At 34.9% G+C, this 26,892-nt stretch overlaps 1 pseudogene; it reads left to right on the forward strand.

The window, feature by feature from the left end:
• Positions 1-1,816: 1,816 nt before the first annotated feature.
• LOC111411347 lies at positions 1,817-26,348 on the forward strand (annotated as a pseudogene).
• Positions 26,349-26,892: the final 544 nt, after the last annotated feature.

A 26,892-nucleotide genomic window follows, 5' to 3' on the forward strand; every position in this document is an offset into this window, starting at 1 on the left:
GGTAAAGTCGATGCACACCCTCTATTTTCCATTGTGTTTCTTAACTAAAACTAGGTTGGAGACCCACTTCGGGTAGGTTGCCTCCCTGATAAAGCCGTTTTGGATGAGTTTCTGAATCTCTTCCTTCAGGGCCTTGTACCTCTCGGGATTGAGGGCTCTCCTTTTTGTCTGTGCGGGGCAACCTTAGGATCGATTTTCAGGTGGTGACAGCTGACCTTGGGGTCTATGCCTACCATGTCCTCATGCCTCCAAGCAAAGATATCAAGGTTCCTAGAAAATCTTTAATCTTTTCCTTCAGAATGTTGGATAGGTATTTGCCTACCTTCAGCACCTTTGATGGGTCTCGGGGGTCTACCGATAAGCTCTCAAGTTCCACTACTGGGGATGCTTGAGGCTCGTGTTCCATTATGTGGGGGTCAATCTCATCAATGACCAGCACCTCTGGATTAGATGGTGCATCGATCATATCAACATCTTTTTGTTTAGTGGGAGCATCACCTGGGACATCAGCCATGACCACATCAGCTATGATTACATAGACGTCCCGAGGCTCTACCTTCTTGATGGAGTTTAGATAGCACTCTCTCGAGCCTCTTTGGTCACCTCTCACCATTGCCACCCCATTTTCTGTCGGGAATTTCATGCATAGGTGGTGGATGGAGGTGAATTCTCCCAATTCTTTTAGGGTTGGTCTGCCCAACACTCCATGGTAAGCCGACCGGCTGTCGACTATAAGGAACTCTATGAAGTTCATCGTTGTTTGTGGGGATTCTCCCATCTCCACTACAAGTGTTATCTTTCCTCTCGGAGTGATGATATCTCCGATAAATCCGTACAATGGAGTGGTGGTGGGCGTCAACTGATGATCCAATATCATCTTGTCAAAGGTGGATCCGAATAGAATGTTGACGGAGCTGCCGTTGTCAACTAACATTCATTTGAGCCCATTCCGGGTTATGACAGCCCTCACCACAAGTACATCGCAATAGGGGTAATGAACTCCTTCGGCGTCTTCCTGGGTGAAGATAATGGGCGGAACTTGGTTTCTTTGGGAGCCGCTATCCATAATGTAGCTTGTCAAAGGGTGGTGTTTAGCCTCTCGAGCGTAATTCTTTTTGGTGTTTCGTGTTTCACCGCCAACATACGGGCCTCCAAATATGGTATCCACCTCGTGGATAGGGACATCATCTTGAGCTTACCGATTTCTTCGGTGCCTACACCCTTCCCTGAGCCTCTCTGGATCATGCTTCCTTCATCGTGGAGATATATCTCTTTGACGGGGAGTGGCCTTCTCACGCCCACGTCGATTGTAGTGCCTGGACGGGGGCCTGTTCGCCTGGGGCGAATCATGTCTGTCTCTAGCCGGTTCCTGTTGGGAGCGGTGTGCATAGTCTCTGCAATCCGCTGTGTCATGCATGTAGAACTTGTGGTGCACACAGTATCCTGGGGGTTTGGATTTGACCTATTTCTAGGTCCTGAACCTCGACCTCGACCTCTCCCCCGACGGGGTCCTTGCTGGGCCTCCATCTGATGGGGGTCAGTAATCATGTTGACATCTTCATATGCCAAGGTAGGAACCACATTCAAAGTGGTGGTGGCAAGTGTTTGGCCAGAGTTCTCATTTTCGGCCTGGTTCATTTGGTAGCCTATCAGGTGGGAGGTCGGGCCTCTACCGTGCTGTCTTTGAGGATGTGGGAGGCCTCTACTTGCCCTATTCCTATGCTCAATCAATTCTTCATTGATGATCTCCCTTCTCATCATTTCGAGTAAGGCGTCATAGGTGGTGGGGTCTTGATTCTGCACGTCCCTCCAGAATATGGTATTCATGTTCAGACTTCCCCTCAATGCGGATAGTGCCTTTCGGTCAGTGACTTGTACGCAGTACGTCATCTCATTGGTGAAGCGTGATAAAAAGCTCTTTAGGGACTCCCCATGTGCTTGTCTCATGTCTTGGAGACGTTAGATGTGGGCCTCTCCTTCTTTGCTCACCGCGAACCTCTTCAAGAATGTTGTCTTGAACTCGGGCTAGCTTCTAATGTTCCTAAGTGGCAATCTGCAATACCAAATTTCAGCCGCTCCACTAAGTGTTAAATGGAAGGCTCTACACTTCACGGCTGGGGTGGCGCCCCTTAGGCTCATGTGAGTTTTATAAGCATTCAGGTGCTTCTCCGGGTCGCCTCTTCCGTCATACTTTGGTATTTTTGGCATAACATAGTGGCTTGGGATTTGGGCATTCCTTAGTTCCCTTGAGAATGGTAGATTCTCACCATTATCGTCCAAGTCGCAGGACCTCTGCTGCTCATCAATGTCGTACTTATCAGCCTCATACCTTGGTTGTTGATGAGAGGTTCCGGGGCGGTCCCTAGCCTCTTCCTCCCTCCTTTACTGCCTATTTCTAGACGGAGCAACACGGGGGGCATTTTCATGCCTTCTCTCCGGCTGCTGGGGCATTGGAGGTGGAGGAGGTGGCCTTATCCAAGGCTGTTGAGCTTGCTGTTGCCTGAGCCTCGGTTCGGCGGGGCTGATTCTGTCAAAAACACTTCCTGCCATTCTATGTCTTGGATCTTGCTCATACGGAGGTGGGAAATTATCATAGCTCATTTGGACCTCGGTGGGTCGGGCAAAAGCGTAGTTGGAAGAAACATCAGCTTCCACTTCCCTTTCAAATGGGCTTCTACATCGGCCATAGTCTGGCGAGGCAGCTCTATGACTTTGAACTTCATCCTCTTGCTGGTAGTGTCCTTGGGGGGCGTATGGAGGAATGGGGAAGCCTCCCTGACCCTGCATTTGGGCCATAAGCTCCCTTATAGCCAAGTTTTGGCTAGCAATATCCCTCATGTTGGCTGCCATGACGCCTATTTCTCTTGATAGTCGTGCCGTCGCACGCATCCCACCTTTTCTTTGGTGGTGGTGGAGTCTCTGTCGAGCTGTTGGGGTAGCAGGCTGAGGAGGCACGTTCGTGTTTTCTCTTACCCTCTTGGAGGGAGTATCTTCATTGGAGCTCATTTTCTTTTGCCAGACTTCAGATTTTGCTAAGTAATGGGGCTTCATCCTGTTCTTTTTCAAGAACAAATCCTTTTTCAAGGAGGATTGCCCAAATGTTTTTTCAGTAAACTTTTACCACAAGGTTGCTCGTGGTTATGGTATGGTTTCCCACAGACGGCGCCAATCTGTTAACTCCAAAAAGTGTTGCCAACAAATGTCGGTCCCACCCACGCAAACGTAGGCGAATGTCTAACACGCTAAGACACTTGAATGGTCTAAAACGAGCAGTTCAAAGGGTATGGGAGTAGCCCAACGACACGGGACGGTGACGTTCGAAATCCGACGGGTTGTTCGTGATCCGATTGTACAATAATTACCAACCAGTGTTCGTAACTGTATATGTAAATGTGTATAAACTCGATTTGTGTATTGCAAGTAAATGAGAGAAAGTTGAGTAAAGTATAGTTCTTTGTATTGATTCTTGCATTAGCCTTTTGATATTACACAAGGAAAGTATTTATAGTGATACATGTGAAATGGGAGCCCTTGGATGAGGTGACAAGTTGCCTCATCTCTTTGATTTAAACATCTTATCAGGCATGAGGTTTGACTTGCTAGCTTGCAACGCATTTATTGCTTGTACAGAGCCCTCATACTAGTGACAAGACTTGACCTTTATGCTAATGATAAACGTTCCATCAATCATTCGAATAAGATCTTTACGTAGACGATCTCTTGGGAGAAATGAACATGGAGGACACTCCTTTGTGGTTCGGAGGCTCCTGCATGAGTTACGGGGTTTCGGCCATTGCTCACCTCGGCAATATATGCTACTTCGGCTGGAGTGCCACGTGGTTCGACCTGAATGGGCCATTGGCCCAGATGGATTGGCCAAGTATGACAACACACAAGAATTAATATAAAATAATAGAATAATTTCAAAATCCATTTATAAAATTTGACGAATTTGTGAAGCAGTTAGCTACTCAATATTTATAGTGGATACGATTAGTCCCAAAAAAAATAAAAAATTACAGAATAAAATATGTCCTCATGAGATATATGAATTGATCTATATCACGAACTTTTCTAAATTTAAATCACTTTATGGGGTAAATAGACGAATAACTCGCCTTTTTCATACGTCTTTTTAATTGGCACAAAATGTCTTTATCATTTATCATCTTTACATAGATTAGAGTTGAAACATGAATCGAATAAAAAAATTTTGGGTATTTAGTAAGTAAAATCGTCAGGTCTAAATTTAATTATAGAACTGTTTGGGTTCGATTCCATTCGATTCTTCGGTTCCATCCTATAATTAAATTCTTTTAATATATACAATGCTGAATTAATTTAATTAATGTCATATTCAATTTTAATTTTTACAAAATAACGTAGTCCGATTTTTTTTGTATTTTGTGCGTCTCTCTTTAATGAGTTATTCACATATTTGATTATTAAAATTATAGAAAGAGGAAGATAGCGAGCTAATAATAATTAAGAGAAGTGTTGTTCAGCTTTAATTCGATTTCTCCAAAACGGTAGAAATGACACTACGGCAGAAAAATATACTTGGGTCAAACTTATGTCATTTGATTAAATTCACTTGGATTCAAGATTAAAAATAGAAAAATCATATTTTTGGGTTTGAGCTAAATTAATTAGTTAGTAAATTTATTTAGAAATTTTTTTTGCCTTATTTAAAATAAATTAATAAAAAATTAGAAAAATTCGGTTCTTATTCGATTATTTGGTTCTTGATTTAGAACCGAGGATCGAATCGAACCCATCGGTTCTCAATTCAGATATTCGTTTGTGTATTTAACTTAAGAAAAACTGTTCGATTCAGTTCAATTCGATTCTAATAGGGTTCGATCAGTTCAGTTTCAAAAGTTTTGTCCAACCCTAATATAAAATATCTCTTTCGTTCCAAATAAAATTTACTTCCTGAAATTGCAAAAATGGTCCTTTCATTCTAATTCGTCCTTTTTTTTTTCTTTTATAAATGGCCATGTGCATTGCAGATGACACAAGTTAGAATGATAAAATTGTCAGTCAACTTAATTCTTATCATTTAAGTTTAATAAAAAATAATATGAAAACCGAAAAATGAAAAAATAGAAGAGGTAAATAATATGGGGAAAAAACATTTTTCTTTCTTTATTTTCTTTTTGCTTTTCATTTTTCATTTTTCATTTTTTTCTTATGAATTTTAAGTCTGAATAACAAATTGGTGGATTTGCCGTGGTAAAATAGCTATAAGTGATGGTGATGGTGGTGTGGACATGGACATTGGCGTGAACGTGAATGTGAACGTGGACGTGGGGAGCGGGGGGCACCGAAGGGGTTTGGGAAGGGAGTGTGGGGTTGATTTTCTTCATTTTTTTTCTTTTCCAATTTTTATATTATTTTTTATTACAATTAAATGATAAAGGTTAAATGAATTGTCATTTTTACCCTTCAAAATTAGGTCACTTGCATACTCGTGCCTATTAAATACTAGATGGCGGGGACAATTAGCATAAGTAAATTTTGATCTGAGGATATAGATGTCAAATTTAAAATGATAGAATCATTTGTGCAAGCACAGCAGAGAATTGAGATGTTGTGCCAATTTATCGTGTCATCGCCAAGATCACTTATAGAGTAACCAAAGGATTCTTCCGTAAGCAAATGCTCAATTCAATGATGGCTTTATAATTATAAAAATAATTGAATTGACTTGTTAATCATTTCGAGTGTACCTAAAAGTCTAGTGGAACATTTTAGTTCTAATGTAGTTATCAAAATTTTGCATAATAAAGTCTTATTTTAAATTGGACTTAAATTTTAGTAAGGATAAAATTGATTGTAGTCGCTTATTTTTGCAAATAAAATTCGTCTTTATATCAAATTTAGTGTAATAATTTTTATCCAAAGCTATTTCTAGTCGAGTGTTTATTGGATCTAAATAATTCTCCTAGAAAAATAGTTAACATAATTGTACCTCAAATAACGCTCGGCCATTTTTAGAACTTAGGCCCCATTTGGAAGGGTTTTCGAGAATTGATTTTTTGACCATTAGAAGAAATGTGGGGTCCACATTGTGAGGGAAGCTAAAGTCGTGCTTCTTCTATAACACGATTCCCAAATGAAATCTATCTAAATCTGTCTGCGAATCGTGTTATAGAAGAAGCACGACTTTAGTGAAGGGTTATAATGTCGGCTTTGCCATGTTACATTATTCATTTTCAAGTGGTTCCTCGTAAGAACTCAAGATTATTATGGAAACCAAATTCCTGATTCCTTCGCAAACAAATTTGCCATCAACTGGCCCTTTATCATTCTTTTTCTCATATAAATCATCTTTGCTTCGAAAAGCCAAGTTCCGTTTCGATAAACCTATTTCAGTTTAATCAGTAAAGACAACATTTTTGTGTCAAAAGTTGGTTTTTGAGCAAAACAATGTATCTTTGGGGAATTTGGGGAGAACCCATTTTCGTGTTCCGTTGATAAGCGCGGGTGCTTTGAAGAGGTTGAAAGAGGTTCATTTTGATAATGTAATTCAAAAGGGTAAGAAGTTTAAGGTGGCTTTAAAAATTAAGAAGATTTTAGTAAGCCAGCAGAATAAGATTATGGCCCTTCGCGATTTGGGTAGATGGAAAAAAGCGTTGGGACGGCAGAAAAAGTGACTATTTATTGCGTTGTTGAGGAAATTTCCTTTTGTGTTTCAAATCGAGGAAGAAGGGTATATTCACTTCAGTTTAAATTAACTCCAGAGGCCGAGAAGCTTCATCTCGAGGTGTTGAAGGTTAGGAATGAAACGGAGGACTTGTTGGTTATCAAGCTAAGGAAATTGTTGATGATGTCGATTAAGAAGAGGATTCTTTTGTAGAAGATTGCCCATTTGAACTGATCTCGGACTTCCATTGAGATTTTGTTACACTATTTGTCACTGATACCCACAGTATTTCAAGGTTGTTGCCACAGAACAAAGGCTAGCTTTGGAGTTGACTCATTGGGACCCTGAGCTTGCTATCTCTGCTGCGAGCTCAGAGAAGAAGAGAATAAGGAAAGAGAGATTTGATTATTGATCGGCCCCCAAGTTCAACAGAGTGAAGCTACTAAATGGGCTATCTTTCAAAAGGCGAAATGAGAAGGATTTCTCAATTTAGAGATATGCCTTTTATATCGCATTACTTTGATTTTTCAGAATTGAGGTCTGCTACTCGAGAGAAAGAAAATCATGCTTGTGGTACTGTTCATGAGATCTTGAGCCTCATCGTTGAGAAGAGAACATGTTGAGACTTGAACCCTGGTTCTATTGTGCTCCCATATTTTTCAGTTAAAAAAAGGTTTCCAAAACAAGCTTTTATAAAATGACGATTTTTACTGGACGATGACATCTAGCATTTTACTTACCATTGATGAGGCATTGGTCCTAGTGATATAAATATGGCTTGGATGGTTCGTTTGACAAGAGATTTTCATTTTTTAGAGAGGTTCGAGAAAGTTCTCTTTGACTCTGTGGCTAAGGTTTTCTGATCTGCCATTACAGTTTGAACTTCTCATTCGAATTGATGGTTTTTGATGTTTTAGCCTTACTATACATGTGTTTCCTTGATTGAAAATCTGTAAGAACGAGAGGGTTTTAATGTTTTGAGCTCGTGTAGGAGATCCGTTGATTTTTGTGTGATTCGAGTAAGATCTGTTGGCTTCTTGTGAAGAGATAAGTCTCTTGTACTGTATTCTTGTATTGACTAAACATTTGTAACCTTCATTGCCAGTTTTAAAGTATTTTAGTGCAATTGAGCTATATCCATTCTTAAATGAATGATCAATAGGGGATTAGGTGTTAAAAGGGTACCAAACCTTTGGGGCTACGATCAAAAAATCTTTTGTATTCAATCTTTTAATATCTACAAGTTTTACTTTTTGTTGTTTTATTGATTGAACGTATCTTGTAATTAATATCGTGTATCTGGGCCTTTTCAGTGGTATCAGACCAAAAAGTGAGAACAATATACCTAGCTCTTCAAAGGAAGGTGTTGATTTGATACAAATCTAAATTTTTGGAACTGCTATTGAGTAGAACTGGAGGACTCTTGAGGTTTTATAAAACTCACTCGGTGAGATCTTTTAATTTTATTAAGTTTACTTTTCAAAATTTAGGGTTTCTTGATTTTTCCCTTGATTTACCATACAATGTAACCCCCTGGAGACTAATCTTTGTCTAAAGGCTCTTACAAGGACTTGGAAATCTAAGATAAATCCAGTACGGGTGTGTATCTGGGAATTTTGAAGGAAAAATCTCTGAACCATAGCTTCTGTGATCTCTAATATTGTGTTCCTCATTTGATTTGATCTACATGCTCTTTCTGTGATTAAAACTTGCATAAATTTGTACCATTAAGGATATTATTGTGAAATGTGATTAACACTTGGTTTTTTGCTATTGTGATGTGTTCATCTTGACTCATATTTGTGCATCTTTTGTGGCATAATAAAATGGCTACTTCTAAATTTGAAGTTGCACAATTTGATGGAAAATTGATTTTAATATGTGGAGTCAAAAGATGAAATATATCCTAATGCAAATGAGATGTGTTAGGGCCTTATATGATAGTTGACCTGTTCATATGAATCCTGCTAAGAAAACTGAACTTGAAGAGGTGGCTTGGAGTACTATCTTCTTGTACTTATTTGAAAATGTGATAAGAACTATTGGTGAAACCAAAACAACTTATGAACTGTGGACCAAACTTAAAAATCAATATGGGACTAAGACAATCCCAAACAAATGTTATTTTTTGAAACAACTCTTTTCTTTCAAAATGGACCCATCAATTGATTTGGATGACAACTTGAATAGATTTACTAAGTTGACCTAAGACCTAGCCAACTGTGATGAAAACTTTCAAAAGATCAGCTGGTTGTAGTCTTGTTGAACTCCATTAATGATAAATATAGAGACATCAAGATTGCCTTAGAGTATGGTAGTGCAGAACTTACTACTGATATAATCATAAATGCTTTAAAGAATAAAGCTCTAGAGATCAAATTTGAAACTAAGGAGAATCACAATGGGGACACTCTGCTGGTAAGGGGAAAGGGTTTTAGTAAACCTAATTATCACTTAATTAAGACTTCAAATGAAAATAAACATAAATGGAGTGACAAGAGTAAGTCTAAAAATATGGCTTAAGGTAAGAAATGTTTCTATTGTGGGAAATAGGGTCATTTTGTTAAATATTGTTATAAAAAGAAAAATGAATCAGAAGAAAATAAACTTGATGAAGGGAATGCTGTCTTAGTGTATAGCAAAGATAAGACTGAAGATGGGTTGGTCCTAGTTAATGTTGAAAAGAAACTAATGATGAATAGATCCTTGATTTAGGCTATTCTTTCCACATGTACCCTAATAAGAATTGTTTTCTTGAAATTGAAAAAACAATTAGTGGGCAAGTTATAATGGGTAATAATATGACCTCCAAACTAAGTGGAATGAGAACTATTAAACTTTTGCTTGAAAATGGTAATGTCCTATTTTTGAAAGGAACTAGATATGTTCCAGAATTAGATAGGAATCTGGTGTCTCTAGGCTTGTTAGATGATATGTAGTTTGACATAAAATTGGGTCAAGGGCACGTTAAAATTCTTAAGGGCAATGAGTTAATCATTTGTACCCCTAAGAGACATGGTCTCTATTTTCTTAAAGCAAAACCCTTTACTTGGTTTGACTGCTGCTACTTTGACTGAAAATTTTTACTTTGCAAAATTATGGCACGAAAGATTTGGTAACATAAATTTTGATCTCATCTGATGGTTGCTGCTCCATACCTGATGATTTTGTGATTGAATTGGTGGCAAATATAATCTGAGAGAATACAGAAAATGATGACGAAAAGATATATTCACGTCAGGCAGAAAAATGAAATAAGACCTCACGAGTTTGAATTTCACTTCTGATCACTGCAAATTTCATCAGATACTCACAAGATTTGTAGTTAAATGCCCATTAGGCCATATGTGTGAATGCTTGCAAGCAAATTGTCCATGATGTATTCAATTTTCACTTGGATCTTCAAGAAGCGTAAAAGACCAACGACCATAGGAAGTGTAATGTTCTACTCATTATTCAGTTCTGCATTATGGAAAAATCATACTCATAAAAAAATTATAAAAGAATAACATGTAAAAAATTAGTGTATATATTGTGGAGATGATTATGAAAATTCTAAATCATATTTACATTCTTGTGTTGCAGATTAAATTGTGTGAAGTTGAACAAAGGAAAGCATGTTGCCGACGCAGTCTCTACTCTTGATGCCATTTTTAGCAGAAAGTAATGTTGCCAGATATCGACCCCCTTTTTCGGTAGCAAGCAGGCTTTATGGATAACTTTTTAAATTCTGTTTTTTTGAATTTTGGCTCAAATCTCTTTCTAGCTTCTATTTGTTGTCACTATGTCCCTGCAGAAACTTAAGGTAAAGGTGGCATTGAGGAACCCAGATAAGTTCTATATCAAGAGGATCAGGAACAAAAAAAACTGGTATATTCTACAAGCTAAAGTGAGATAATACATTCTCTAATAATTATTTCCTTATCTATTTATTAAAAAAATTATTTGCATTTACTTGGATCTCACTTGTTGTATACAATTTTAGAAGCCCCAAAATATGATTTGGAATATATTTTGCTAAAAAATATTTTATTTATTTACATTTCTATTTACTTTAAGCATTATACTCATTTGTCTTATGTCCCCCATTTTGGTTATTAGACTTGACACAATTGCTTATGAGATACTATATATATTAATTGTTGTATTATCGACCCAAATGTAAAAGAAGAACTGTAAACGTATAGTTTCTCATCATCATCCAACTATATTCGACAAAATCTTTTAATCTAGATGTGTACAACCATTCTCTATTTGCACCTAATCTGTTTCATCTACAAAATCTGCAGTAGTGACCCTATATCTTGAGTTATGTATGTTGTTGCTGAACTTGGACGATGTTTGCATTGATAATATCTTTTTAATGGTTGTCCTATGGTGCAATTGGAGTGTTGTGTTTGCAGGGTAGGTTCAATTTCCGTTCTTTAAGCTATCATAATGGGATTGTTATCTCACCCCGCCACCAATATTATCCTTCGAAGGCTCAATTTAATATCCTAAATGCTAGGATGCAATTAATATAGATTAATTCGATGCGGGAACTATGGGAATAAGTAATAATTTGAAATGGTGGAATGGACCGAATCCTAAAACTTAAGAGAACATTTAAATTGTTGTGTGATAAAGGAAATGAAATAAATAAATGCCCATATTGAAGTCAGGAAGAGCGTAATAAAAGAATTAATGAAATATACAGGTAATGTTCTAACCCCATATTTGTTGAGATGGAATTTGAATGGACTGAATTCTGTAAACTTAAGAGAACATTTTAAGAGATTCATAATACTTGAAAATAATTTGTTTTATGATAATTGAAGAAATAGATGTGGAGTAGGAAGATATTTCTAAGAAGTTGGAATCACTAAGAGCGAAGTAAAAGAATTAAGGAAAATATTATATTATTTAGAGGTAAAGTTCCAAACTCATGTTTGCTTAGATGGAATTTGAACCTAGCAATTTATACTCGATCGGTAATTCAGCTTTAAATTGTATTCTAAACTTTTTGTTAAAAAAAAAAAAAAAAATTAAAACTCTTGCATTAATGTTACTTCCTCTCACAAATGCAAGGAAAATGCAATTTTTGAAAAACCAAATCAATTTATCATTGATGGGGTCCTTACAGAAGCTCAAAGAATATAGATAGCTCTTAGACATTGAATACACATATAGTAGGGGCACATAAAAATATTTGAAGTAATACTATTATTTTATGTTGATTTAACTATTATTTATTTTATACTTACTTTCTCTTAAACTTTTATTCTTTAATACTAATTTTTTCAAATTTAGATATCATGTTGATTACGCCCAAAGTGCAACGCGGCTGTTGTAGTATAGTTTCCGGGTGTCGTATCCACATGGAGATGAGAAAATGGTCCAAAGGTTCAAAAGCTAACGTTTTGTTGTGATTTTATGTAAATGTAACGTGTCAATTGAAATATAATTCAAATAACAATATAAATTAAGGAAATTTAAATCAATGTGTGAAGCAGTGAAGCGTCGGATTTCCCTCGATTAGATTGGATCAATCAACATCAATTTTGCATGAATATGCTCAATTAAAGGTTTTTTTTATCCTAACAATTTAATTGGAAGATTTACACATTCAAACCATTCTTTAATTCTTTTAGAGTTAAGAGTTCCAAATCTAGATTTCTTGCACAACATAATTCCACAATTTTTTATTGAAATTAAATCCAAAATCGATCATATACCTCAAGCATGTGATAGTAAAAGATCACACCAACAAACGGTTTGAAATTGAAAATCAATAAATACTTTGATCATTCGATGAAAAAACTTGATTAAATTCATGAAAATCTAACATGAATTAATCCAATCTCAAACATGCCCAACAAATATAAGAAATCTAATTCCATAATTTTTAACAATGAAAAAATAAATTACATGCAAGAAAGAATGTTGAAAAAACCAAATATAAACGAGTTCCTTCGTGGTTTCACCAATTAATTTAGTTTTCCATGGATTTTTTGAGCTAAACTTGAGAGAAAATTGATAGGAGATAAAGAGGAGTGTTCTCTGTCCAGTCTAGGGCTTAAAATTGTGTGCCAAATTGTTTCTAAAAGAGGTTGAACCGAATAAGAAAACTAAATTTTTGGCTAGAATATTCTGTACGATTACTTTCGGTAATTTGACCATAACGTTCTCCCTCAATGTCCAATTAAGGAAATTCAAAGTTCTTTGTAAAGCTAATACAAAGGGCTACAAGTTTTATAGAAATAGCTTTTTCCAAATTTGGACGTTTACTGGGTTAAAAGTGGACTTCAATCTCTTGCTGAAAATTTGGAAAATCTTTACGCGTTTGGAATTTGATTTGTGAATCTATTATGGTCATATTTAACTTATTTTGACTTCTAATTATACCCAATGGACTCCTAAATTTCTTGAATCATCATTCCATCGCCCATCTCATCTTTAGATTATTAGAAACTTGGTCTCTAAACTTTCACCTTCTTCCATTTTGGTCCGTTTTCGCTATTTTCTTCTAAATTTCACATTTTCTACCAAAATATAACCTGAATCAAAGTATAAGTATAATGAATGCATTTTGGTATCAAATAATCACACTAATGCAATAATTAAAAGGAGAAAATATTATATTTTACACTCTTATCACACCCTCTAATTTGTTTATTGCTAGTCCCCAATAATTCAATTCAAAACAAGTAAACGAATAATTAGACTGTGATATAAGTGAAATTATTAAGTATCAATTTAATCACATATCATGTCCCTTTCAAACTCAACACCACAAGAAATTAACAATGTTATGATCATCAAGTTATCGAAAACACATGCCAAATGTGTGAGTGTGTGTCAAACCATAACAATCTTACTGTCAACCCTAACACATACAACAATAAGTATGTCTCAAGTTGAAGGTTCAGCCCCATAACTCACAAGTATCAAAGTATTTAGTACACGTTTCTCTTTATGGGGCTGAGAAAGGGTTTACATTCATAACTTAGAGGTTTAAATATTTATGAATAAGCAACAAATAAATACTGATCTTGTTATAGGCATACTTACAAATGAGAATTCATCCACTTTTAACCACAACCATACTTGGGATCAAATTACTCAATGTAAAGGGTTGTAATGCATTTTAAGTTAAGCTATATGAAAGGAGGGATATAATGATTCAAAAACTTCCAAGTACATAGCCAAGTGTAGCACCAAACTTCTCAATGGATCACATCAACACATGCTTTGTTACTTTCAACCCCCCAAAATGAATTTTAAAAAGTTTTCTTTTTTTTTTCTTTTGTTTTTTGTTTTTGTTTTTGTTTTTTTTTTTTTTTTGAATAACATTCCATTCTTCTTCTTTTAACTTTTATGACTACACTTGAGCACTTATCAACTTTTGTCATCTCTTTGCTTCACAATTAAACCTCCAACACCTACTATACACTTATAAGTGAAAATGTGGGCAAACACATGTATAGGTCTCACTCCAATGTTGAGGGAAAATGTAGTATGGGTGCATGAAGAAAAATGTTAGAGGTGTGTGTATTGGCTTCAAAGTGGCTACTATTGGTTATAATCATGAAAGAAATTTGGCTTGAAAGGTTAAAATTTAATCCTAAATTGATTGTCATCATTTTCCAAGTAATCAACCATTATACCACAAACCATGTAACATTATTCTCAAAAGAGTTTCCAATTCACAAAACCAATGAATGCTTATTACCATTTTTAGTATATATGGCTCTCAATCCTCACCGATTCTACCACAAGAAAACTTCAGCAAGAGATTCTTCTACTACATGTGTTAAACCACTATCTTACCACAAGTCTTGTGAGCACAAAATGATTCAACAAGTGTCTCAATATCTAGACTCACATGAACAATATCAACTCCTAGAGGCATATTTTGTCATTCAAGAACATGAACATATAGTAATTAGAGACTTAAGGAAAAATTTAGACCAAAATTCCATGTGAATTATGCAATTCACAACAAAATTTAAGTTAAACTCTCCCCCAACTAAACATTGCATTGTCCTCAATGCAAAAATATGTTTGCCAAATAAAGGTAAGGAAAGATGTCAACTGAGTGCCAAAATGATTCACATGAGTTGAAGTATAAGAAGCCTGAAAGTCTTCAATGGAAAAGGTGATGCGGAAAATAAAAATAAACTAGAATGCAGTGAATAATGCATGTGATGCAAATAAAGCTAACAAATGCAGAAATAAGATAAAAGAAGCGAAAAGAACTCCCCTTGGGTTGCCTCCCAAGCAATGCCTTTGTTTATTGTCGTTAGCTCGATCCAATGTTTGTTTCTTTAGCTCGCATCCAGCCAGGGCGTTATCAACACTCTTTACATTGCACCTAGCTCAGTAGAAATAATCGTCGATGATGTTTCACAATCCTGCAAATCGTCAAAGTCAACACAAATATTAGCATATTTCCCATCATCATACCCTACTAGAATTTTAGAATTTAAAAGAAAAGACTTTAAATGGTTGGGGTCAATAATTGCAAGTGCTTCTTCTTGAACGAGTGTATCAATCATGAATGTTTGATGACACTTGTCATCCTCCTCAAGTTGCTTCATAATGTGAAAGAGTTGAAGTCTAAGGTCTCCCAAATGATAGTTTCATTATACCATTCATGCAATTGATAAGAGCATTAGCCGTGGCAATAAAATGTCTACCAAGAATTATGGGAATTTTGGAGTTAACATTCACATCAACTTTTAGGTCCAAAATCAAGAAGTCAACAGGGTAGTAAAATTTGTCAACTTGTACCAACACATCTTCAACTACTCCCCTAGGCCTAATAGTGGATCGATCAGCCAATTGTAAACTGACTGATGTAGGTTTCATCTCTCCTAGCCCTAATGACAAGTAAATATCATATGGCATGATGTTGACACTAGCCCTTGGATCAAGAAGGGATTGTGAAATCTCATGGTTCCCGATGATGCAAGAGACAGTAGGACAACCAGGATCTTTATACTTTGGTAGGATCTTTTGCTCAATCACGACACTTTTATGTTCAGTCAAGAAAACAGTTTTCTTGACATGGTATTTCCTCTTCACAGTGCACAAGTCTTTTAGGATTTTAGCATAAGTGGAAATCTGGGAGATCACATGTAGGAGAGGTAGAATGATTTTTACTTGTTTTAGATGCTTTAGGATTTCACTATGTTGGCCGACATAATTTTGAGGTAGACTTGAGAGTTTGAGGGAAAGGCACTCTAGATAGATTTTTCACTACCTCATCACTAGGGGTGCTCTCTTCTAAATTGCTAGGGACCTTTTCATTTTCTTAGGTTTGAGAATTGGTTCTATGACCTTACCAGACCGAGTGGTTATGACATTTACTTCTCTAAGACTGCTTTCTTCTGACCTTGAAGTTTGTGCTATGTGTTACCCCTTGGGGTTCGATTAAGCTTGCGCTGAGAATTTTCCCCACTCTCCTACAGCTAAGGCATTAGTTTGTTTGGACATATAAGATTTTATTTCCTTGTTTTCTTCAACAATTTGGGTGATCATAGTCTCAAACTTTTGATTGGTCTTACTCTATACCTCTATAAATGCATGTAAAGTGTCTTCTAAAGAGTTCCTAGAAGACGTGGGCAAATATGGAGGTGCAGTGTGAGCTTTATTTGGCTGGCCTTCAGATTTCCAGCTGAGATTGGGGTGATTCCGCCATCTCGGATTGTATGTTTTAGAAAAGAGATAATAAGGCTTTTGGTATGTGCCTAAAGTATTACAGTGTTCCTCATAAACTTCCCTCATCCCAGCGTAGGTAGCGTACCCTTGAGCTGGATGATCTGTTCCACCACAAACAAAACAAGATTCTAAAGATTCAACATGGGTTGTATTATGTGTAAACTTTGAGTCCCTAGCACGTAAGATTTTGAGTTCTTTAATGAGGGCATCTAACTTTGCTCTAAGGTCATCTCCTCCCTAAGATGATAAATGCCTGTGTTAGTCGTGTTTTCAGTAGATCGTGACCTATTAGTACTCTAAGTGGCACTAGGACCAGTCCAGGTATGGGTTTTCTTAGCTAAGTTATCTAAGTGCTCTATAGCATTATCTGGATCTTTTTGTAGAAATTCACCATTACACATTATCTCCACAAAATAGCGCTCCCTAAGTAATAATGCCTCATAAATGTAACTCACAACACGTCAACTTTCATAACCGTGGTGGGTACAAAGGGCTTGCAATTCTTTATATCTTTCACATGCTTAATATAAAGTTTCGTTATCCTTTTCGACAAAAGAAGAAATTCATTTTTTTAAAGCAGTTGTTTTATGATGGGAAAAGTATTTGCCAAATAATACTTGGGTCATTTCAACCGAAGTCCCAGTTGAACGTGGTCGCAGTGAATACAGCCAGCTTTTTGCTCGTTCCTTGTGTGAAAATAGGAAAATTTTTAGCTTGACTGCATCCAATGTACCATGTTGATTGTGGAAGGTTGCCACCACCTCCTCAAACTCCCTAATATGCACGTATGGATTTTCACTTTCAAGACCATGAAAATTGGGAAGAAGTTAAATCATTCCTGATTTTAAATCCATATGTGACATGTTAGGTGGAAACAAGATGCATGACGATGCAGATGTGCGTGTGGGGTGAAGGTAATCTTGCAAGGTCCTATAGGGCGCATTACCATGCTCACTATCAGACATTGTGTTATGTGATGGGTGTTCGTGGCAAAAAATTCAGTATCAAAGAAAGGGTTAGGAAGAGATTCAAACACTGGTTGAGGCCTGGCAATAAATCGCCCTCGCTCTTTTCGAAGCCTGTTCATAAAACAAAAAAAAAATGAAACTAAATGAGAAATAATGAAATAAATAAGAAAATAAACTAAACTAACTAAAAGAATGTAAAATGGGACAAAGTTACCCTTTTGCTCGAGAATCCTTCAAGTATTTTTACCGTCTCCTCGGCAATGACGCCAAAATTTGATTACACCCAAGTGCAATGCGGCGATTGTAGTATAGTTTCAAGGTGTCGTATACACGGGGAGATGGGAAAATAATCCAAAGGTTTAAAAGTTTGGGTTTTGTTGTGATTTTATGTAAATGTAACGTGTCAATTGAAATAGAATTCAAATAACAATGTATAAGTTGAGGAAATTTAAATCAATGTGTGAAGCAGTGAAGAGCCGAAATTTCCTCGATTAGATTGGATCAGTCAACATCAATTTTGCATGAAGATACTCAATTAAAGATTTTTTTATCCTAACACTTTAATTGGAAGATTTACACATTCAAACCCTTCTTTAATTACATAAGAATTAAGAGTTCCAAATCTAGATTTCTTGCAAAACATAATTCCATAATTGTTTATTGAAATTACATCCAAAATCGATCATATACCTCAAGCATATGACAATAAAATATCACACCAACAAACGGTTTGAAATTGGAAATCAATAAATACTTCGATCATTCGATAAAAAATTTGATTGAATTCATGAAAATCTAATATGAATTAATCCAATCTCAAACATGCTCAACAAACATAAGAAATCTAATTCTAGAATTTTTAAAAATGAAAAACCAAATTACATGCAAGAAAAAGTGTTGAAAAAACCACATCTAATCGAGTTCCTTCGTGGCTTCACCAATTAATTTGGTTTTCCATGGATTTCTTGAGCCAAACTTGAGAGAAAATTGATAGGAGATGAAGATGAGCGTTCTCTGTCTAGGCTAGAGCTTAAAACCGTGTGCCAAGTTGTTCCCAAAAGAGGTTTAACCGAATAAGGAAACTAAATTTTCGGCTAAAATATTCTGTGCGACTACTTCCAGTATTTTGATCATAATTTTCTCTCTCGATATCCAATTAAGACAATTAAAAGTACGTTAGAAAGCTAACACAAAGGGCTACAATTTTTATAGCAGTAGATTTTTCCAAATTTTGAAGTTTACTAGGTCAAAAGTGGACTTCAATCTTTGGATGAAAATTTGGAAAATCTTTACACGGTTGGAATTTGATTTGTGAATAGTGTTATGGTCATATTTAACTTCTTTGACTTCTAATTGCAGCCAATTGACTCCTAGCTTTCTCGAATCATCATTCCATCGCCTATCTGATCTTTACATTATTTGCAACTTGGTCCCTAAACTTTCACTTTCTTCCATTTTGATCTTTTTTCGCTATTTTCTTCTAAATTTCACATTTTCTATCAAAATGCAACTTGAATCAAAGTATAAGTATAATGAGTACATTTTGGTATCAAATAATCACACTTATGCAATAATTAAGATGAGAAAATATTATATTTTACACTCTTATCACATGTTACTTATCCTATTGAAATATTTGCCTCTTCAATGCCGTGTGCACTTTATTTTCTTGAAGCTTAAATTCCCGTACCTTTCCTTTCTTTATTTCTTCAATATTTCAACTTTAATACATGAACTCATTTGATGTCAATAGTTGTTATTATCTGTTATCCACTATTCTTTTCACATGTTTTTGTCTCCATCTTCTACTCTGCCTACTTAATAGTGTTCACCTAAATCATTCCTTGTATTGAACATTTTCACAAGCTTCATTTTGGAAAGTTGTAAATTTTGGCATAACTGGGTTGATATTGTCATTCTATGAAGTCTTATGGGTTTCTTTTTCATTTACACAGTTGTCTTTCTCTATCATATCATTTTCTTATATGCAATAATTAGTTACAAATTGCAAGTTTCCATTATTGCAGTTCATTGTTCGTATTTTTCCTTTTAGTTATATGAATCTGTTAATGTTCATTCTCCTCCCTAGAGTTTTGAACCGTTTGAGCTTGTGCAACTAGCCACAGATCCAGAGACGGGACACTGCAAAGGTTTCAGGAGGGTTCAGGTGAGCATCTTGTGAAAGTTGATTATTCTGAAAACTGTTTTGCAATAACTAGGATTCTAATTTTCTACCTTGAGTTTAATGTAAATATTATTGATACATTATTGCGGTTTGCATAACTTGAAATGCTAAGGTTGCACAAAGCCTGGATGGGAAACTAGAAATTGCTAGTCGGACAATCAAGGTATTAGGCTCAAATCACTTTTAACTTTCCTTGTTGATATCGTGATACATCTAGCAAGTTTCACACACTATAAGGGGGTAGAAAACACTTCCTTTTTGTACAAGAGTTTACTAAATCTGATTTTCATAGTTTTTATTTCAACTACAAGGAGCATTTGCTTGATTTCTATGTCAGCTCAAGAAAAAAGAAACTCGAAAAAATTATATTTTGAAGTACATTGTTGTGTTCCAGATTGTAGAATGCTTGTTTTCCTCTTGTAAATTTGAACCTTCCTGAGGCCTTTTCTATACGGTATTTATTTCTCTCTTTGTTCAAATTTTTTTACTGACTCTTATATCTTTATAAAACATTATTTTTTGAATGCAAATGTCTGTGTTGAAATTGAATACAATCTACCATCAATCATTGACATTTGTGACACTAACATTATCTTCAAAATAATACAATCTGTGCATTGCACGGGCCAAAAACTAGTAAGATGAAAAGAAATGATATATAAATTAATGAAATGGCTCGTTAATCAAAAAAGTTTATACATATAATCGACTTAATATTAATTTTACAAATTTGACAAAAGCAATTTTTGGAATGATAAGCATCCAATATTCTTTAAAGTGCAAAAGATGACAAATTTGACGCATGTATTTCACGGAAAATTATCACTGTTTCTTTCACAGACCATCTTTATTCAACTATATTTTTTTATTCAACTATGTTTCTTATAAAATATAACAACGGATAGTTAAAATAAGATAGTGATGAGAAAGAACTAGAAAAGATCCACTCAATTCAATGCCGCCAATTTTATCTTTCTTCAACAAAATTACTGTAGTACTCAGTCTTATTATAAGAAATGGAAAAAAACATAAGACAGGGAAACTAAAGAAGGGTTCTTTCTCTTCTAAAGTATTATGAATATATTTGGAAGATGTCCTATAACCTTATTAACTTAAAGGACTTTGTAGACGAGAAAATGGGAAAAAGGAAAAGTCTTACCGCTACTTTTAACTTGGCCATAAAATCAAGAACACAACCTTAGCGAAGAATGATAACATTTATGCGAGCATTCCTAGCACGCAAGATTAAAAGTTTACTATTGGGTAATTGCCCCAAAAGTTAAAAGCTGGAGGTCTTCTATTGTAATAGAAGTTAGTTATTGTATGGAAGGCTTCTAATTAGAGTTGAGAGCAGAATTCTTATAGAATTTGGTCTCCAATTTACAGTTGGTTTCGGAGTCTTGCATATGATGGAATCCTCGTTGAGTTAAAGGAGTCTTATTTGAGTTTAAATTAAAACCTTGATTATTGATTCTATAAATAGTTGATGTATTTCATTATTTTAGGTGTGGCTAGAGAGTTGATCTGAGAAGAATATATTATAAGCCTAGCATCTTGAGACTTTTCTACATTGGGTAGAAAGGTAGGTGTGGTAAAACTCGAGTTTATTTTTTATTTTTTGTAATAATTGGGAATTAGGTTGTTGAGTGAAATTCGATATGGTTATAACAATTTTCATATAGTGAAAAGTTTTGACTGCCTGTTTAATTTGTGCATTATATTTTTTTCTGTTTGCTAATTCTCTTGAACAACAAAATATCTTGCGGGTAAATAGAAATAAATAGAATTGGCGTAAAATTCCCAACAAGTGGTATAAGAGCGTCATGTGGTTCGGAGTATTGGAGCAATAGAAAATATGTTATCGTTGAAATATGACGTGGATAAATTTGACGGGATAATAAATTTTAGCATGTGACAAGTACTACTTAAGGATATATTGATTCAAGCTGGACTACACAAGGCTTTGAAAAGAAACCCAACCAAGAGTTCTGGCAAGATTGGCAACTCCATGAGGAAGAAAACAACTTGTTGGAACTGTGGTTAGACTAGCCACGTGAAAAGAAATTCTCCAAAAGGCGGAGCAAGATTGGTTAACTGCTTGGGGTCGGACAATGCATCTCTCCTGGAAGAGGAGGATGCGTATGAGGTGCTATAAAGTAAGATGTGAACATCCTCATTGCATGTTGCCAGCTGCCATGATAAAGGATATACTCTTACTGGTACGGGTCAGAATATCTGCACATAACATTGACTGACGTTTAATGCAAGATGTGTAGGTATTATGTGATGTTGTGATGTTGATGGCTGATGAGCTCTTTGGGAAAGTCAGTGGGAGAGTTGCACCATAACTATTAGTAGGGTTGTTTCGACATGTAACCGATGAAATGCTCGGAGTTTTTTTCAGATAATTCTGAGTGATTATTCTCATTGGTAGAGTATAGGACTGTTAAAGTGTGTCACGGGCTTACTTGTTTCTCCAAGTATTGTGATTAAAAGTTGTAGAAGAGATGACAAGATTTTGACTCGTTTTTAGCAAAGTGGATATTATTTGGTAATTCCCTCAAAAGTCAAAAGTTGAAGGACTTCTATTGCAAATAATAAAATGCAGTTATTGTATAGAAGACTTCTAATTAAAGTTGAGAGCAGAATTTTTGTAGAATTTGGTCTCCAATTTACAATCGATTTTGGATTCTTGCACATGAAGGAATCCTTATTGAGTTAAATGAGTCTTATTTGAGTTTAAATTAAACTCTTCTACTTGATTATTGATCCTATAAATAGTGGATGTATTTCATTATTGTAGGTGTGGCTAGAGAGTTGATCTGAGAGGAAAGTATTGTGAGCCTAGCATTTTCAGACTTTTCGTACATTGAGTAGAAAAGTAAGTGTGGTAAACTTCGAGTTTATTTTTTTCTTTGTAATACTTGTGGATTGGGTTGGTTAGTGAAATTTTATATGGTTGTAACAATTTTTATATAGTGAAAAATTTTTACAGTCCGTTTAATTTGTGCGTTATATTCTTTATTTTTCCTGTTTGTTAATATTCTTTTGAATAACAAAAGATCCTGTGGATAAATAGAAATAAATAGAATTGGTGTAAAATTCTCGACACTTACATATGCAACAACACAAACGTACATAAGGCTTTTTGTTTTTGTGTACGATCGGATCCATAAAAATAAGCTTTTCGAAATGTAAAAGAAAAAATACAGATTGGTCGTTGGTCTCGACGCAGCGCCTACAAATAGAGAGCCTGAGTCGAAACCTCTTGTGTTGTGGCTTAATGGAGGACGTGGTTGTTCGTCCATAGCTTATGTAGCTGCTGAAGAGCTTGGACCTTTTCGAATTAATTCTGATGGGAAGATTGTTTATCTCAATCCTTACTCTTGGAACAAATGTATGAGGCCACTTGATTAAAAATTGGGTTATAAAAGCAACATGTGATATTGTTTTATTTTAGGTATTTTTGCCTAAATTTCATTTAATTTTCTGCAATATATGATGTGGACACTTCCCAGTTTGTAGATTTTTAAATTTCTTCAAATATTTTTGGCAATGGCGAATTTGTTTTTCCTAGAGTGACCAGCAAGTGTTGGTTATTCATATTCAAATACTTCATTAGATATATATACTGCAGGAGACCAAAGAATAGGTATGGTAAAGAAAATGGTAGACTTTAATTTTAATTCTTGATTGGATCATATGTATAGGGCATGTTTGGTAACAACAAATATTTTACATCTTCAAATACTTTTGAAAAATCTATAAATTCTACACTAATAATAACAAAATAAATACAAAACTCGTGCATTGCATGTGACATAAACTAGTACTAATAATAAGATTGATCTACCTACTTTTTCTCATTGATGAATATCAACTCACTAGAGATAGGGAAAGAAGGCAAATCATACCACCGACTAGATTTGATTGTGATGACTTTGTTTCATTATTTACCTATCAAGAACAATTTGAGAATAAGCCAAACTCCTATGATGATGCCATAAATTGCAAAGATGCTAAAAATTGGATAGCAGTTATGAAAGATGAAATGTGTTCACTTCTTAAAAATGATACTTGGGAATTGGTTGAAAAGCCTAAGGGTTAGAAACTGATTGATTGCAAGTGAATTTATAAAATTAAAGAAAGAGGAGGAAATAAAAATGTGAGATATGAGGCTAGACTTGTAATCAAAGGTTTTACTCAAAAAAGGGTGTAGACTATAATGAAAAAATTTCCCCTATTGTCAGTACATCACTATTATATGTATACTTGCTTTAGTTGCTCAATTTATCTGGGAACTTGATCAGTTTGATGTAAAAATCGCCTTTCTTTATGGTGATTTAGAAGAAAGAATTTATATAAGACAGCCTGCTGGTTTTATAAAAGAAAATTCTGTTTGTCTTTTAAAGAATGATTGTATGATTTAAAACAAGCTCATGGGCAGTGGTACAAAAGATTTGACTATTTTGTTTTGAAACTTGGTTTTCAAAGAAGCAACTATGATACATGTTTGTATTGTAAAGGTAAATGAGGTAAAAATTCTCTTTATTTAGTACTTTATGTGGATGATATGTTACTTACCAGCTGAGATAAATCTGAAATTGAATATATCAAACAAAAACTTAAATCTGAGTTTGATATCAAAGACTTTGGAGCTGCCAAAGAGATTCTTGATATGCAGATTTATAAAAATAAAGAGAAACACAAGTTATTTTTTAAACCAACATGATTATGTAATTAAAATTTTGAAAAAGTTTAACATATTTGATTGTAGACATGTAACTTTGTCTATTGCTAGCTATTTTAAATTGACATCGGAGTTTTGTCCCAAAATTGATGAAGAATTTGATAGAATGTCAACAATACCTTATGTTAATGTAATTGGATCTATACGTATTTAATGATGTGTACCAGACCTGATCTTACTTTTAGTATTATCATACTTAGTAGGTTTATGAGTAATCATGGGGAATAACATTGAAATACTTTAAAATTGTTGCTAAGATACTTGAAGGGTACATCGAATATGGGTCTTATGTTTAGAATGAACAAAGAAGGGGTAGTTTTAAAGAGGGTTCACCGATTCTGACTTCATTGGAAATAGGAATAATAAAAAATCAACTTCATCATATTTCTTTAGTTAATGTGGTACTGTAATTAGTTGGAAATCTCAATTACAAAAGATTGTGGCATTGTCCTTAACTGAAGCAGAATGCATTGCTACTTTTGATGCCTTTAAAGATGGTATTTGGTTAAGTGGACCGCTAAAGAAACTTGGTTTTGTTGATGAAAATGCAATCTTATATTCTGATATCCAAAGTGTCATACACTTAAGTAAAAATCCAATGTTTCATGATAGGACTAAACATATATACATTAAGTATCACTTTATTAAAGATGTAATTTCAAAAGTAGTTTTGAAAATTGGCAAAATAGATACTCAATAGAATCATATGGATATGGGAACAAAAATGATACCTTTAAACAAATTTCAGAATTGTTTGAAGATATTATCAATTGATACTTTGTGATGTGTTATAGGTACATGGAGCGAATGAAATGAAAGAACATGATAGGCTCCTAGCTGCACTATGGCTTGAAAACTATGATAGCAAGGTGGAGATTGTTGAGACTTAAAACCCTAGTTCTATTGTGCTCCCATATTTTTCAGTTAAAAACGCATTTCTAAAACACACTTTTGTAAAATGACGATTTTTACTGGATGATGACATATGGCATATTACTTACCATGGATGAGGCATTGGTCCTGATGATATAAATATAGCTTGGATGGTTCGTTTGGTAAGAAATTTTCATTTCTTCTGGCTTTTCATTTTTTAGAGAGGTTTGAGAGAGTTCTCTTCATCTCTGTGGCAAGGGTTTTCTAATTTTCCATTACAGTTTGAACTTCTCATTCGAAGTGATGGTTTTTTATGTTTTAACCTTACAATACATTTGTTTTCTTGAGTGAAAATCTGTAAGAATAGAGGGTTCTTATGTTTTGAGTTTGCGAAAGAGATCTGTTGATTCTTGTTTGATTCGAGTCGGATCTGTTAGTTTCTTGTGAAAAGATTAGTCTCTTATACTGTATTCTTGAGTTGGCTGAACATTTGCAATCGAGCTATATTCATTCTTGAATGAATGCTCAATAGGGGATTAGGTGTTAAAAGGGTCACCGAATCTCTGGGGCTATGGCTGAAAAATCTTCTGTGTTCAATCTTTTAATTTCTGCAAGTTTTACTTTCTGTTGTGTTATTGATTAGACATATCTTGTGATTAATATTGTGTGTCTAGGCCTTTTCAGAACTCTTGTTGATCATTTAACCCATTTTCGAGAGGAATTCAGATTTTCTCAACAATTTAGGGGGATGCTGATAAGGCATCCGGATATGTTCCGTGTTTACCTGAATGGGTATATGGACTCTGTTTTCCTTCGTAAAGCATATCATGATTCTCAGTTGATAGAAAAGGACAAGTTGTTGCTTATTAAGGAGAAGTTCCGTGCATTGTTAATGTTCCATCATTCCCGAGGAAAAATGTTCCGACTACTGATTCAAATAGAGTAGCAAATACAGAGGTGAAAAATGGAACTAGTGAACACGAGGAAGATGAGAGGTCTGATGTTGACAATTTAGCAAGCGATGGATTTGATGTCAATGACGATGAAAAAGATGAATAGAGCGATGAAGAAGATGATGTGCCCCCAGACTTCAGTGATGATGATGTAACTGTGGATTTAGAATTGAGCAAACCAGAGAAGCAAGTGAATGGCTCAAAGACAAGCAATGAGGATGTTCTTGCTTCTGTGTTTCTAGATGACTTACATAGAGATTTACAATAACCTTACAATTTGAAACTATTCATGAGATTGAAATGTGAAAAAAGGATGCATTTTTCAATCAACTTTGGACATAAAAAATTTTAATATATAATTGATGTAATTTTACGACAGATTTATTATTTAATTAATATTCAATTAAATTAAATAATAGAGTCCTTAGATTCAAATTTTAGTAATTTGGTAATCACAAAGAGTTGTAATTGTGGGATACAAATTACATATGATTGAATCTTAAATCATCCATGGCCGTAAGTAATAACGAGATACAGATACCATTATTACGAATAGAACATCACGTGTGACATTTCTTACTTATAAAGTAAGTAGCTAATCTCACAAACTAAAGTGTAGTGACACTTAAATGAACACGTGGATGTTTTATTATAGAACAAAATACTGAAAACACATTGGGAAGATTCCACATGGATAACTATCGAGTGTCAATGGTTAATCTCTAACATTCGATAGTGAAATTGATCTTTTGATTTGAGGTCATTATAGTGCCTTATATGAGGAGAATCATACTTTGGTGATGTTGGATGTT

This window comes from Olea europaea, chromosome 15, assembly GCF_002742605.1.
Source record: "Olea europaea var. sylvestris chromosome 15, O_europaea_v1, whole genome shotgun sequence".
Classification (NCBI taxonomy): Eukaryota; Viridiplantae; Streptophyta; class Magnoliopsida; order Lamiales; family Oleaceae; genus Olea; species Olea europaea.